Source organism: Sebastes fasciatus, chromosome 13, assembly GCF_043250625.1.
Source record: "Sebastes fasciatus isolate fSebFas1 chromosome 13, fSebFas1.pri, whole genome shotgun sequence".
NCBI classification, from domain to species: Eukaryota; Metazoa; Chordata; class Actinopteri; order Perciformes; family Sebastidae; genus Sebastes; species Sebastes fasciatus.
In genome coordinates this window covers 7,903,784-7,916,977 of record NC_133807.1, presented here as the reverse complement: position 1 = coordinate 7,916,977, position 13,194 = coordinate 7,903,784, and the positions used below count along the sequence as shown (strand labels likewise).

The 13,194-nt window shown below is 41.2% G+C and overlaps 1 protein-coding gene across 1 annotated transcript in view; it reads right to left on the bottom strand.

Moving 5' to 3' along the window:
- Positions 1 to 12,970, bottom strand: part of cacna1ha (calcium channel, voltage-dependent, T type, alpha 1H subunit a) — a 158,886-nt gene extending 145,916 nt beyond the window's left edge. Inside the window, exon 1 of the mRNA XM_074655233.1 lies at positions 12,857 to 12,970. The gene's annotated coding sequence lies outside the window, so the exon portion shown is untranslated. The remainder of the gene's footprint in view (positions 1 to 12,856) is intronic.
- Between the last annotated feature and the right edge of the window lie 224 nt (positions 12,971 to 13,194).

The window sequence follows — 13,194 nt, the reverse complement described above, 5'->3', positions numbered from 1 at the left end:
GGGAGACACACACACACACGGTGCTTCATGCATCACCATGCAGTCAGCAGTAGATAATGGAAATGGGATGAAAAATGTATTAGGCAGCATCATATACCTTCCGTGGGTGGAAGCAATAGAGAAACACAAGGAAAGCCTTATTGTTGTTATTATTTTAGTTCATTTATTAGTTTATTCCATTATATTCCTTTAATGTGTAGCCATAGTAACAAAGGGATTCTGTATAGAAAACACTATAGGGAGCTAATAAGGGAGATTAATTGCGTCTAGAGCTCCTATGTTTTGAGTAATAAAATGTATTATTATAAATATTTCCCCCTGAGGTTAATTGTTTAACTGTTGGGCTGAATAGATGGTTTTGGGTTTCCGCCTACACCTTAAAGCTTCAGTAGGCAGAATATTTTTGGCATCATTGGGCAAAAATTCCATGATAACCTTTCAGCATATTATAAATCAAGTGTTCTGAGAGACTTCTGCACCTCCTCATGGCTCTGTTTTTCAGGCTTTAAAAAATCTAGCCGGTGACGTTTGATTTTGGCCGATCACAGGTCATTTCAGAGAGAGCGTTTCTATTGAGCGTTCCTATTGGCTGTGCTCCGGCTGGTGGGCGGGGCTATATATTACCTCAACAGATCTCAACATGGTTGCCCTGGGTCACAATCTTTCTCATTTTACAGCTAAACAGTACACTACAAGATGTTTCTGAAAACATTTGAGGTGAGAAATAGTTAATACAGTAACAGAATATTGATTAATATTTGATCAGCGCTGCCTGGTTTGACCGTTTGATCGGAGTTCAGAGACGGCAAGGCTCCAGATCAGCTCTGATTGGTTGTTTTCCTCCGGTCTGTGAAATCTTGCAGATGCCATTAGGAGCACCGGAGGACACAGAGACACATGATTTTTTCAGGGGGGGACAGGGGCAAAAACTAAAAAAGGATTTCTGCAAACTGGGCTGAAAGGCGATTTTGAGCGGCGGCCACAGTTGTAACTGCAGGATACTTGACGCCCACTGACCCCAGAACACTTTTCCCCCATACACAAAAAAAAAGAATACAATCAAATGCTCAAAATGACTCTTTATATTACCAATGCAATAAAAATAAAAGTCTCAAAAGAGCCGTATTAGTAAATCATTTCATTGTGACTGAGCTGAATTGATTAGAGTTTGGTGAGATATAGCTATATGTTTTATTAATTTCATTTGTTTGTATGTTTGATAGGGACAGATTATGTTAATGAACATCAGTATAAAATACAAGATGTTGGCAAGAATGCTAATTTACCTCCGTAGTCCCCAGGCAGGTAACCAAAACAGAAGCATTACAAGTGACAATATACAGATGCAAATACACAAATAAATCCATATAATTGGGGTGAGCCACTTTGAAAAGAGATCCAGTTCATTTAATTTAATTTCACCAGATTTGGGTTTATCCATTTAGGAGCCAGACTGCTGTGCCAGTGGACTCCAGTAGCTTATGATATCTTCGAAGCTGACCCGGTCCAGAGTCAGTTTATCCTATCTGGGATTAATGTGTGAGGGGAGTCAGCAGGAAGTCACCTGGCTCAGCCAGAAAAGTACTGGATGGGTGCAAAAAGCACAGAAGCCTGAAAAGCTTTTTGTGGCATATGTGCCCGGTGAGCAGCATAAATGGGGAGCCAACTTGAGACTCTTCATGTGTTAAACTACACAATTTAATTTAATTTTAGCAAGCTAAAAAAAAAACTGAGGGAAAACGCACACCTATTCTAGTGAGGTGCTGGCTTACAGACATCAACAAACAAACAAAAAATAGGAAAGCCACACTCACAACATGTTTGCCCGAAAAGGCGTATGAATGACATAATTATGCACAAGGTATTTTGCATGCAATAAGAACGCCGTTTTTGCTTTTGGCGTGTCATTTGTACGTCATGTAGTCTGTACTGACTGCAATGTAAATGCATCTGTGTAAATATGCTACTCTCAGCGATAGTGACGTAGAATAAAATCAACTTTCAACCAGAAGGCCTGTGTTCGAGACCAGTTTTACTTAGTTTATGTACTTATTTATTATTATAACTATTTGCTATGTAAAGATATAGAGGAGTAATGTCTACCTGAGCAGAGAATGAAGTTGCTCTCCCTCTGTGTGTGTTGTAATCAGAGCTTCTCCGTGTTTTGTTGACATTGCCAGGCCAGTTGCTCATGCTTTTAGTGCATGTTCGTGTATGTGAGCATGCCCCACTGGCTAGCTAATGGCCACTGCACTGCACTTTACTCATACGGCGGTTACAACTGATAACGTCTTCCCGACCGACGGCGCTGTTGCGGAGGCGTAGCACCCACCCTCTGGTTCCCCCCCAGGTTAACATTGTTAGCTCTGACAGCAGTGTTGCCTTTGTTTTTACTGTTAGCGCTGTTAGCACTGCCGGCTCAGCTGTCGCCATGTTGAGAGCCGGGTGGAGGCAATATAAATGCTCCCAATCTTGCATTTGGGAAACTGAAAAGTTGGCTTTTTTAAAAAGTGCTTGTTTATGCATTTACTTATAATCAACATTATCCTTAATATTTAATTCAGCATACTCGCCACGGTTCAGTACCTGTATTCAATCAGGCAACTGCTGCTGATTCTGTGCCACGTCAACGTCTTTATAGGCAATTTGATCCTGACAATCAATTTAAACTCCCATGCTGCCTGGATGATTGATCACAAATACATACACTATATTTAATGAAGAGTGTTTTAGTGAGAGAAAACGAAACGGAGAGATGGAGGGAGAGAGAGGCAGTGAAGAAGACGAAGAAGAAGGGTGTTGGACGGAGGTTTATGCTGGGTCAGAGTTTAATGCTGTACATTTGGATCCTGAGCAGCCTCACTGTCGGGCCCATGCTGTTAAACCCTGCTGACATCAACCCCATAAGAGGAACCTGCCAGAAACTTGACACTAATTGATATCTGGATGGAGGGAATGAGAGAGATTCAAAAGCTCTCCTCTGGAATCAAATCCCTCAGGGTTCATTTAGATCTGACAGCTGATTGGACGGGAATCCCATCAGTCAAGCGTGGTCGCAGAAAAAGTGGCATGTCGTTCAGACACACAGAGTTTGTGGTGAGATTTGGGCAGGGCAACAAAGGCAGATGTACCTGGTGGATCGCTCACTCCGGCACTCCATACCACCACAGAAAAAACAATAAAAGTGTTTTGAGCTACCAGTGCTTCTTTTGTTCCCACTGGATACTAAAGAAAGGGAGCAGAAGCCACTGCACAGAACAAATATATACCTATATAGTTACTCATTCAGACAGTGGGAAAACATGGCTATTAGTCTGAGTTTATATAAGGCTAGAAGCTGTTTAAATTTGTATCAATAAAGAATAAAAATATAAAACAACAAGTTTTAAGAGGTAGTGTATGTTGAAACCAGCTCACAAATTTAATTATAAAGTTAACGTTTTTACTTTGGATGATGCTACTCACCCATTCCTGTACATCATGTGACATAGTTAGCATAATAAACTATGCTTAGGGAAGGTTATGCAAGACAATCTCCGAACAGCCTGACGTAATCCAGGGTTTGACACTAACCATGGCCCGATGGCCACAAAAAGTTACTCTGTGGCCACCAAATATCCCCTGTAGGTGAGACCAAGTGTTACCAGGTCTCTCTTGAGAATGAGACTCCGTGTCTCAATGAGATTACCTGTCTAAATAAAGGTTAAATAAAAATGAAAAAAATCCCCACTGCGAGCCTTCGTCAACGCAACGTTACAGTTCCACAAACACCCGCCAGTGTACTGCAAACCAAGCGGTCCGCCGGGCTTAAATTGACTCCCTGCCAGGCCTAAGCATCGGGGGAAAAGAGTTTAAAATGTATTGTTAAGATGTTTTTTAAACTACAATATGTTATACAAGTAGCAAACTCCCTTTAAGGCGTAACGTTAGCGAGTGCGTGGTCGAAAAAGAGAGTGTGTGTGTGTGACAGTGAGTATGAAGTTAGCAGTAACATTATAGCGGTGAATGTACAGTAGCTGTGCAATGTGTGTATAGTTTAGGCTATTTGTTGGTGAATAAATGCTACAACTCCTCAAGACCCAAGCCAAGTGTCCGTGTCTTGCCTGCCACCTGCTGATTAAAGTGAAGGGGGTTAGCCCTGAAGTTTGCAACAACTTCGATCCAGGCTCACTTAAGGCGGACTGACCTTTCAAAGGAACATATCATGCTCATTTTCAGGTTCATACTTGTATCTTGGGTTTCTACTAGAACTTGTTTATTTGCTTTAATGTTCAAAAAACACATTATTTTTCTCATACTGTTTGTCTGAATATACCTGTATTCACTCTCAGTCTGAAACGCTCCATTTTAGCAGTCTGCTCTGATTGGCTTGAGAGAAAAATATGGTGCACCTTTGCAAAGCTAATTCCCAAGCTGAGGGCGATGATGAGCCTGCATGTGACATAGGAAGGGGAGCCAAATCTGAATGGCTTGTTGAATCACATGTTTTCTGATCTAGGCGCAAAATACTGACTGGGTTGTCTTATTTCACAGTTTGTGGGTTGGTAGGCACTCCAGTTACTATGTACTGTATGTGCACAAGCACCGAAAAAGTGAGTTTTTCATGATATGTCCCCTTTAAAGTGGACCAGCTATTCTTATTTTAGTGACCTTGCAAAATAGAGCAGATAGAAGAAGAGGAGGAGAATTCCGCGTGAGATATGCGGTCAATGACAGACTTACTGTATACCCACAAACTACATCCGGTGAGTCAGATAGGGGCTTGGTGGCCCGTGGGGCCAGTGCTTAAAAATATTAGCGTCTGTCCCTGTAATCCTTTAGTCTCTGTGTGCATACATACAGAGTGATATTACAGTTATAATCTACACACTGTTCCTCATCCTGTTGTCCTTGCCCTCATGTCTGTATGTGGCCCACTTACTGTATTTTCTAGTTTGGATGCTCATCTTATCTGGTAACTATGGCAATTTATTAAACTGGGTCAATAATGTGAGTGATTTTGATTAACTTTATTGTACGAATCAAATAAAATGTTAAGTTGAACATGCAGTAAATTACTAAATTAAAGAAGTTTTGCAGTAAAGTCATTCCCCTGGAGATCAGAAAGCTCAGCTTTACCATCTAAAGGAACCACAGAATGATGCAGCAGTCAGGCCCATACAGTTTATATAGTTGTGTGCTGCAGTGGCACATGCAAAACTACAAACACAGTAACTTATAGTGCTTGTATACAACTGAAAACAAAGGCAAAGTAGCAATGTTAGCGCCCCAAGCTACAAATCCATCTTCACTAATTTGAAACGCCAGAACTTAAACACCTTGTCAAGACACCAAATGGCTCAAAACTCTCAGTCCATTGAAAGCCCGCGTAACAAAAGCAGCAGTCGTGTTTACAAAGATTTTTAGGATGGCGGACTCTCAGCAGTTTAAAGTTCAGTCAACCAACCTGTCTGCAACTGTGCTCTTTGATTAATGTAACATGCTGCGATACGATTTGTTGCAAACACGCTGCCAGTAATTCAGCCTTTTATTGAACAGCATTGCCCGAGAGCTGTCTGATGCAGTTCACAGATCGCTCTAAAGCATCAGCTACGCTGGAACAATAAATGAATAAATGCTGGGCACACAAACGCCGGGCCGCTGCCAACCTTCTCGTCGCACAAGGCTAAGCCGATCAAAAATAATCATTCGCCAAAAGGTTGGTGTTCTCCTTCAAGACCCTTGGCAGCGGAGCCGTGTCCCCGAAAGCCAATTAAGGAGTCGTTTGAAGTAGTGAAACTGAAGGGACAAAAGGAGACGCTTGTGGGTTCTGCGGTGAACTAAGTTTAATCTGCAGTTGTTAGAAAGAAGGATAGTTTGACGGTCATGTAGCATCGCTAAAGCGAGAGCTTCCTAAGGGGGTGTTGTGATTAATACAGATGGGGTTTATACGAGCCCTCAGCCGCGATGAATCACGCTTTCCCGTTATCTGAGTGTGGAATGGGACATTACATTATCTAAAGTAATGTCCATCAGGAGGACCTGCTGAAGTCATTACAGGAGTTAAATGATCTGTGTGTGTGTCCATTTATTCTCAACTGGGAGCAAAAGCGAGACACCTGTCTTCCTCTCCCACCTGTCTGTCTCTCCCCCCCATACCTTTCCATCACATACAGAGTTGGAGCTTATATCCTCCTCATTACCGTAGGCTTGGCCCCAAAATGGCTCCCATGAGGCTTTTGCTATAATGTTGGCTCTGGTTTCACATCACTCTCAGCTGTTTGTACAAAAGCCTGAAAGCCTGGTTTGAATCTGCTCAATTTGCTCAGACCCTCAGCGGCACATTCTGCCTCAGAGAAGCAAAATATCTGATTTTGTCTGCTCGCTCCTCTTTTATTACACAACAAAATCCCTCCTGAGCTCGCAACTTTACTGCTGATTTCAAGACAATGTTATGTACACAATACATTTGGTAACAAATACCACAAGGGAGATAAAATAACAGACTGTGTTATATCTTTAAGGGAAGAAAACATCTCTCTTCACACACCCTATTTAATTCATTTATACAATACATATTGCCACCAGTCTAAATCGATAGGACTGCGTGTGCTTCCCACAGATGATCAATAATCCTCCCCCAGCCTGCACTCTCTGACTTCCATTCCCTAGCTGTCCCAACCACTTCCCCATCCCCCCCCAACCCATCATCCTCCATCCCATCTTCCACTCTGACTCCCACGCTTTCATCATCCAGCTTTTTCTTCCTGCTTTTTTTCATCTCCTTCTCATCAGCGACCATTACTCGTTCCTACTAGGTGGGATTTTTGAAGTACAGGAGGACAGAGGATAGCCGTTGGACACCCACACACACACAAAGAGATTGGTTTTTCATTTCAAATGCTATATAAATCGAAAAAATCCAGACATCCAATCAGGCGCGTTCAATTTGACGGGATGAGAAGTAATTTAAATCAGCTTTTTCTTAATCTTTATCTTCAATATAGCACACTATGTAGTTCAGAAAAGTAAATCTATCTAATTATATTAGGTGCATCACGTTGGGTTTCAGTTTCATTAACATCATTAAATGTATATTGCATTACATAATGCTAAAGGGTAGTGTGAGCAGCGGGGGCAGAAATGGCTGAACACAAAGAAAAACCACAGCACCTACAAAAAAAAACTTCTTTGACGGAAAACTGCAAGGATAATCATGTCATGCACTGTTTGACTGACGTGTGATCTCTCAAGATGTGCAGGGCCGAAACACAACAGACATCAAACGACGTCTCCAAAGTAATGAATAAAAACAACAAAGTCGAGGAGCGGTTCTTAAAGGTTTCAGCATTATCTCTTTTTCTCTCCGCTCTACCGCACCTCTGATCTATCTCAGCTCGACGGATCTATCCATCCACCCACCCATATTTCTCTCTTCCCCTGTCTCTGGGGACTTGAGTCTTCCGATTAAGCCCTGGCTGACGTATGTGAGGAGGGGGAGACCCTGCGAGTGTCCCTTTCACAGGGCTTCCCCCTCTGCTGCAGCACGGGCTCTTCTATACTATACATGTGCAAGGACGAGCGTGCCTCACGAGTGAGTGCGCTGCACAAAGCCACTGAAATATGCATATTCTTGATGTATTATTGAAATCGAGCTAAGAAAAGTACACTGAGATACATAACAAAGTGAAAGAGAGAGTGGTTAGAGAGAAAAGAGAAGAGGTTGAAAGAGACTTTTATGGTGTGTTTTTAATCCTTCTCCCCCGCTGTATGCAAAGTAATCATTCTAATTAGGGGGTATGGGAGAGGGAAAAATATCTGTGCATTCATAAACACAACAGTAACAGAGGAAACAGTTACATAATCACACACAAACACCAGCAAAACGCTTTACACACACACACCAGTTTGGAGCTTCACAGACAGCTTTAGATGAAAATCTGTCATGCTACAGAGTGCATTCAACCATGCAGCTCAGTTATACGTGTTGACATGTGAAAGACACCTGTGTGTGAGTGTGAGGCATAACAGAACAGAGCATTACGTCTGCTTTCATCTGCATACAGCCTGTGTACACGCATCGTCTGTTGGCTCATCTACATTCACTTGCATGTAAATATGCGTTATCTTTAAGCATGTGTGTGTCTATCCTGAGTCATGTTCAGTTCCTATTTCTCTGGATGATTGTTGTTCCTACTGCGTATGGACAGTGCTGGAGGCTTGGTGATATAATGACTACCCAAAGGGCTAAAGGGCAAGCTAAACGGTAACATGCCAGCCAGCCGGGAGCAGGTAAATGGTAGAATGTAGTCACCGAACAAAACTGGTATACTGTTATTTCATTCTCTCTCTCAAAAGAAACAAATATATATAATTATTCTTTCCTAACAACTATATGGCAGGGGCAGCCAACTCAGAGGATGTCTCCATGTATGAATTATAAAGTATCAATAGTATAGATTATAACTAAGAAAAACATTTTGCTCCTTTCATTTCGTTACCTATACAGTAAGGGTGAGTCACGTCTCCATGTATAATGAATTATAAAGTAGATTATTGCTGTGTTTGGGTTGGTAGCCTGTATAAATAGTCAACCCAGTCGCCAGAATAAAATGTTGGCATTGTGCGTTTCTGCAAACCACGGATACGTTGAATCTCGACATTTCTGAACTAAAACTACATTTAATTTCAACATATGCATATCAACGTAAAACTGTTTTAACCACTTGTGGCGCTTTTGTCATTTTTAAACTGTATTCTCAATTTACATTAAGGTTTAGGCAACAAAACTACTTGGTTAGTTTTAGTAAAAGGTCGTGGTTTGGGTTCAAATTTGTATGTTCACATCTTTTAGTGTCACACGGGACACAGGCACCGGTGTCCTGGGTGAAAGTCCCGTGTTTGACTCATCCAGCCACCCAAACTGCCTCCCTTTACAAACATACGCAGGCTTTGATCAAATATGTGTGTGTACATCAAAAACTAAGAAAACGATAACGTAATTTTTAGGAGACCAGGCTAAAATAGTATAGCCTATAAATAAAAAAAAAAAACTTGGATCTCGCTAATTTTGCATCTTACATCTTGTTTCTTATAAGGTGAGTCACGTCTGCATGTATAATAGATTATAAAGTAGATTATTGCTGCATTTGATCTCATATATATTCTCTACAACGTTGCGTTGTAGCAGCGTTAAAAAAAACGTCTGTTGAATCTTGTTGAAGCCCAAGTGTTGACGCCTGCGCGGTATGCCAGGTTTGTTCAGTGACTTTATTCTAGCATCTACCCTGGAAGAATGTTAGTGCTAGCCAGTCATAACACCCCTAGAAGCTTCAAACTAACTTGGTTGCCAACTAGACACACCTAGACAGAGTAAAAATGATGCAACACAGCTAATATGACAACTTCCTGTACGGAAGTGCCATTGTGAGCAAATCCGGTAACTGAAATGGATAGATTTCACTCCAAAAAGTTCCTGTTTTTAATGCTTGTGTGAGACCATCCACAGGTGAAAGGGTCGATTTTATTTTGTAGGTTTATAGCAGCACTTGAAATTTGAAATGAGACTGAGATTAACAGCAGAGGCATCTAAATATAGAGAAGTCTGCAGGTGACATCATGTACCTTCAATTCTTATGGGCTTGATTCAAGAGGGGATCATTATGCAACACATAAAGAATTGGTGGCCACAAGGGAACTGAACCCTAAAATCAGCAGCACATCCATTCATGACAATACTCGGAGTGGAAATCGGACTTGTGCACACATGCCCAGATTTAGAAAACACAAACATACACACTATAGATCTGACAGAGGCAGTGCATACACTATCCCCTCTGTATGATGCTGTCTATACCTATAACTGTACCAGAGCCGTCTCTATTAATACACAACTGGAACAATGGCTTAAACAACAACAAAGATGTGAACGTTGAATGAGTTTTGAATGGATCCACATGTACGCCTACGTATACACAAAGACACATGCATACGCACATGCATACAGTCGATTTTATGTGTTCTTTTTATCCTCAATCTGCTGTACTCATTTATGTGTTTAGTTGTTCTATTCTTAATTTAAACGCCTAACCAGGGACAGAGGCTGTAAATTAGCATCAGCTAGACGCCTTATATACATCACAATGTTTATCTATGTTATCCTTGTTAAATGAATACTTAAGTAAATAAATAAATGAAATTAATCTCTCTTATGCAATCCTGCCAGGCTGAGAGTAACTTTTCTCATGAATAAATAATTTAGGTTGTTTATTGGAACATGATCATTTATGCGTCTGGGCATTTGAATAGCTAAGAATGTGATGAATATCAATGTTTTTATGTACATCTGATTCCTGGCTGCTGTGCCCTCTGTTGTGTGATTCTGTTGTGTTTGCACCCTGTCTGCTTTCATCTATAAACAATTTAAAAAAAGGAATATACACACGCAGGCGCTGACTGCCTGCTGGCCTCTTGAAAAATATAAAGCTTATTTTCAATACAAAGACCTGCAGGTTGCAGGGCGTCCTCACCCACACACACCCCTACTGGTAAACTTCAAACCGGTTCAGAGAGAGAGACTGAGTGGCTGCGACCAAAACAGGGGAGAGAATGAATAGAGAGGTATACAGTACAAAGAGAAAAGTGAGCTGGAGGGAGAGAAAGAGAGAGTACTGTACGGTCACAGGGAGAGTGAGCTGATGATGTGTCATAGCAGCAGTAATGAAAGTAACATCTGGATTATAATCTGATGTTGTACAACAGCATCTGGCATCCTTCTGCGTGACATTATATTAACACTTTCACATGGACGATCAGATGCAACGCATCAACCCTCCTAATACCTGCATAGAAAATACACAGTGGCAATGAAACCTGTTACACTTTTACTGCAAAATCAGTTAGAAGTAAAACAGATGCATACAGATGCATCGTAAAATAACAAAACATCACATAATTTATGTAAATTTTTCCCAACATATTTCAATTGTGGTATGTGTTTATACAAAATAACTTAATTCACCCTTCGCTAAGCCCCTCCCCCCCTTGGTTACTGTTGCTAGGCCTATAAAGCTTTCGCACCTGGCATGTCAATATGGCGTTTTCAACGATATCAGTGAGAAACATTCCAAAGGAAATAATGCCAGATTTCTGGAATAATCGTTCTGAAATATCAGAGAGAAGTAGACAGAAAGAACTACAATATGCATTTGAAAGCAACATTCACAATATAATTTGTCGGTGGAGTAGAGGCCATTAAAACCGAGGGAAAAGCTCAACGGCGGTCCCAATGCAAGCGTCAGAATCCCCACGTCTTGACAACTCACATGAAGGACAAACATACAGGAACAACAATGTTCCTGCACAGCAGGGTAAGTCAATATAATGTTGTTTTTTTAAGCTAAGTTAACGTTTAGTTATTACTCCCTATAGCTTTCATTATCTAATCTAAAACTAAACTGTCCCGCTTTTCCATTTGTTTAAAGCACACCATGATATTGCTTGCACATCGTGGGCTTGATCCAAACACTGGATCTCACAAATTAATAATAATTAATATTCAATCGTCTTTGTTTGAGTTTTGTTGATCTGTTATGGATTCAGCTGTGAGTGAGGTCTTCCAAACTGTATTACCCAGAGCCGATATTGCCCCTCTTGCGCTTTTGGCTTTGGAAAAGCGAAAAATACGACACTCCCCTCTAATCTTTAAGGATATCTGCTGTCGGACTTGCAGGTTCCATACTAGTTATGGTTGCTAACGTAGGATAGGACAGTGGCCGTTCTAGGGAGGAGCTTTGCGAAGGGTCAATTGATAAATTGGGGCTCAAATGAAGAGTATCCCTAAATCTCGGTCAAGCCAGCTATTTTTAGAGATTTTCATGTGCCCAGAATTTTAGACCTGATGTAAAACAGACCTTCAGAAAACCGACCTAAATACAAACCTTAGTTAGACCACTTCTGAAAGGGCCTTGAGGATATATGATGCCCCATGAGATTGGAGCAGGTATTAGAAATATTGACACACAGACCCTCTGCAATAGATGCAATAAATAATTTGGACCCGTCTCGACTCATGTCCCAAGTTGAGTCTTGGTTAACCAAATGGACCCGTGAGGACCTCTAATTCCTTCCCATTGTTTTGTCTAGCAGTGCTAACGGTGTCTAAGCCAAGTTTACAACAGTGTCAGCTTCATGACAGCTGTATCAGCTCAGTGATTTACTTTTCACGACAATGCCAATAAAACTAAACTGGGACTCTGACAGCTGCGGTGTGAACAACGCCGTAGGACAACAAGCGAGCAATTCATTTTCCTGACTGTCCGTTTATTGAAATTCTATCAGTCACAACCTCAGCTTTAAACATCAGAACTCCCTGTCTGACTTATAGTATTAATGGGATTATATAACTGGGAAATGACGCCATCGTCCTTACACAACACTCCTGATAAAGATGTGTCATTTTCACCACATTCAGTGATATAAGGGGACACAAACAAACCGAGGAGAACACATAACGGGGATGGTTACGTAAAAGTGTTTTGATGTCATTATCGCCAAAAATATAACCACTAGGTCCAGATAATTACCTGGTGCAAATAATGGCTCTTTCTCTTTGGACTTAATGTTATATTTTAACGGGAAACACAGCAACCCAACATATATTATAGGCAAACATGCCGTGAGAAATGTACCACAAGTTGATTTGATTATATGTCAATTTTAGACACGTTTATCTTCTTTCTGTTACTTCTTTTACGTCATTTGGCTTCAAAATGATCGTTGGTTGATTTCAGTTAAAATTGGTGATTAAACACTATCAAACAACAAGTAAAGATGTGCGGGTAATGTGTTCTAGGTGGGTTTACCTTTACTTACTCACCATCTGTCTTTTAAAACCCATCACTGTGGAGTTTCGGCTCGACTTTCCGCTCCATTGAGTGTGTCTGAAAACAGTTGTGAGATGAGTCTGCACCGTCTGTCACATTAGGAGCTCCTGCGGAGAGACAGACATAACGTGAGACAAAGACGGTAAATAAGAGTGTGTGTGTGTGTGTGTGTGTGTGTGTGTGTTGAGAGTGTGAGCTGAAGAGAGACGCACTCATAAAGGTGAGACGGTGAAACGGGGGATAGAGATAAATAACAAGATGAGCAGACAGACAGGAGGAAACAGACTTCCACTGCTGACTCACATACTCAGCTGTGTAACGATATGCGTGT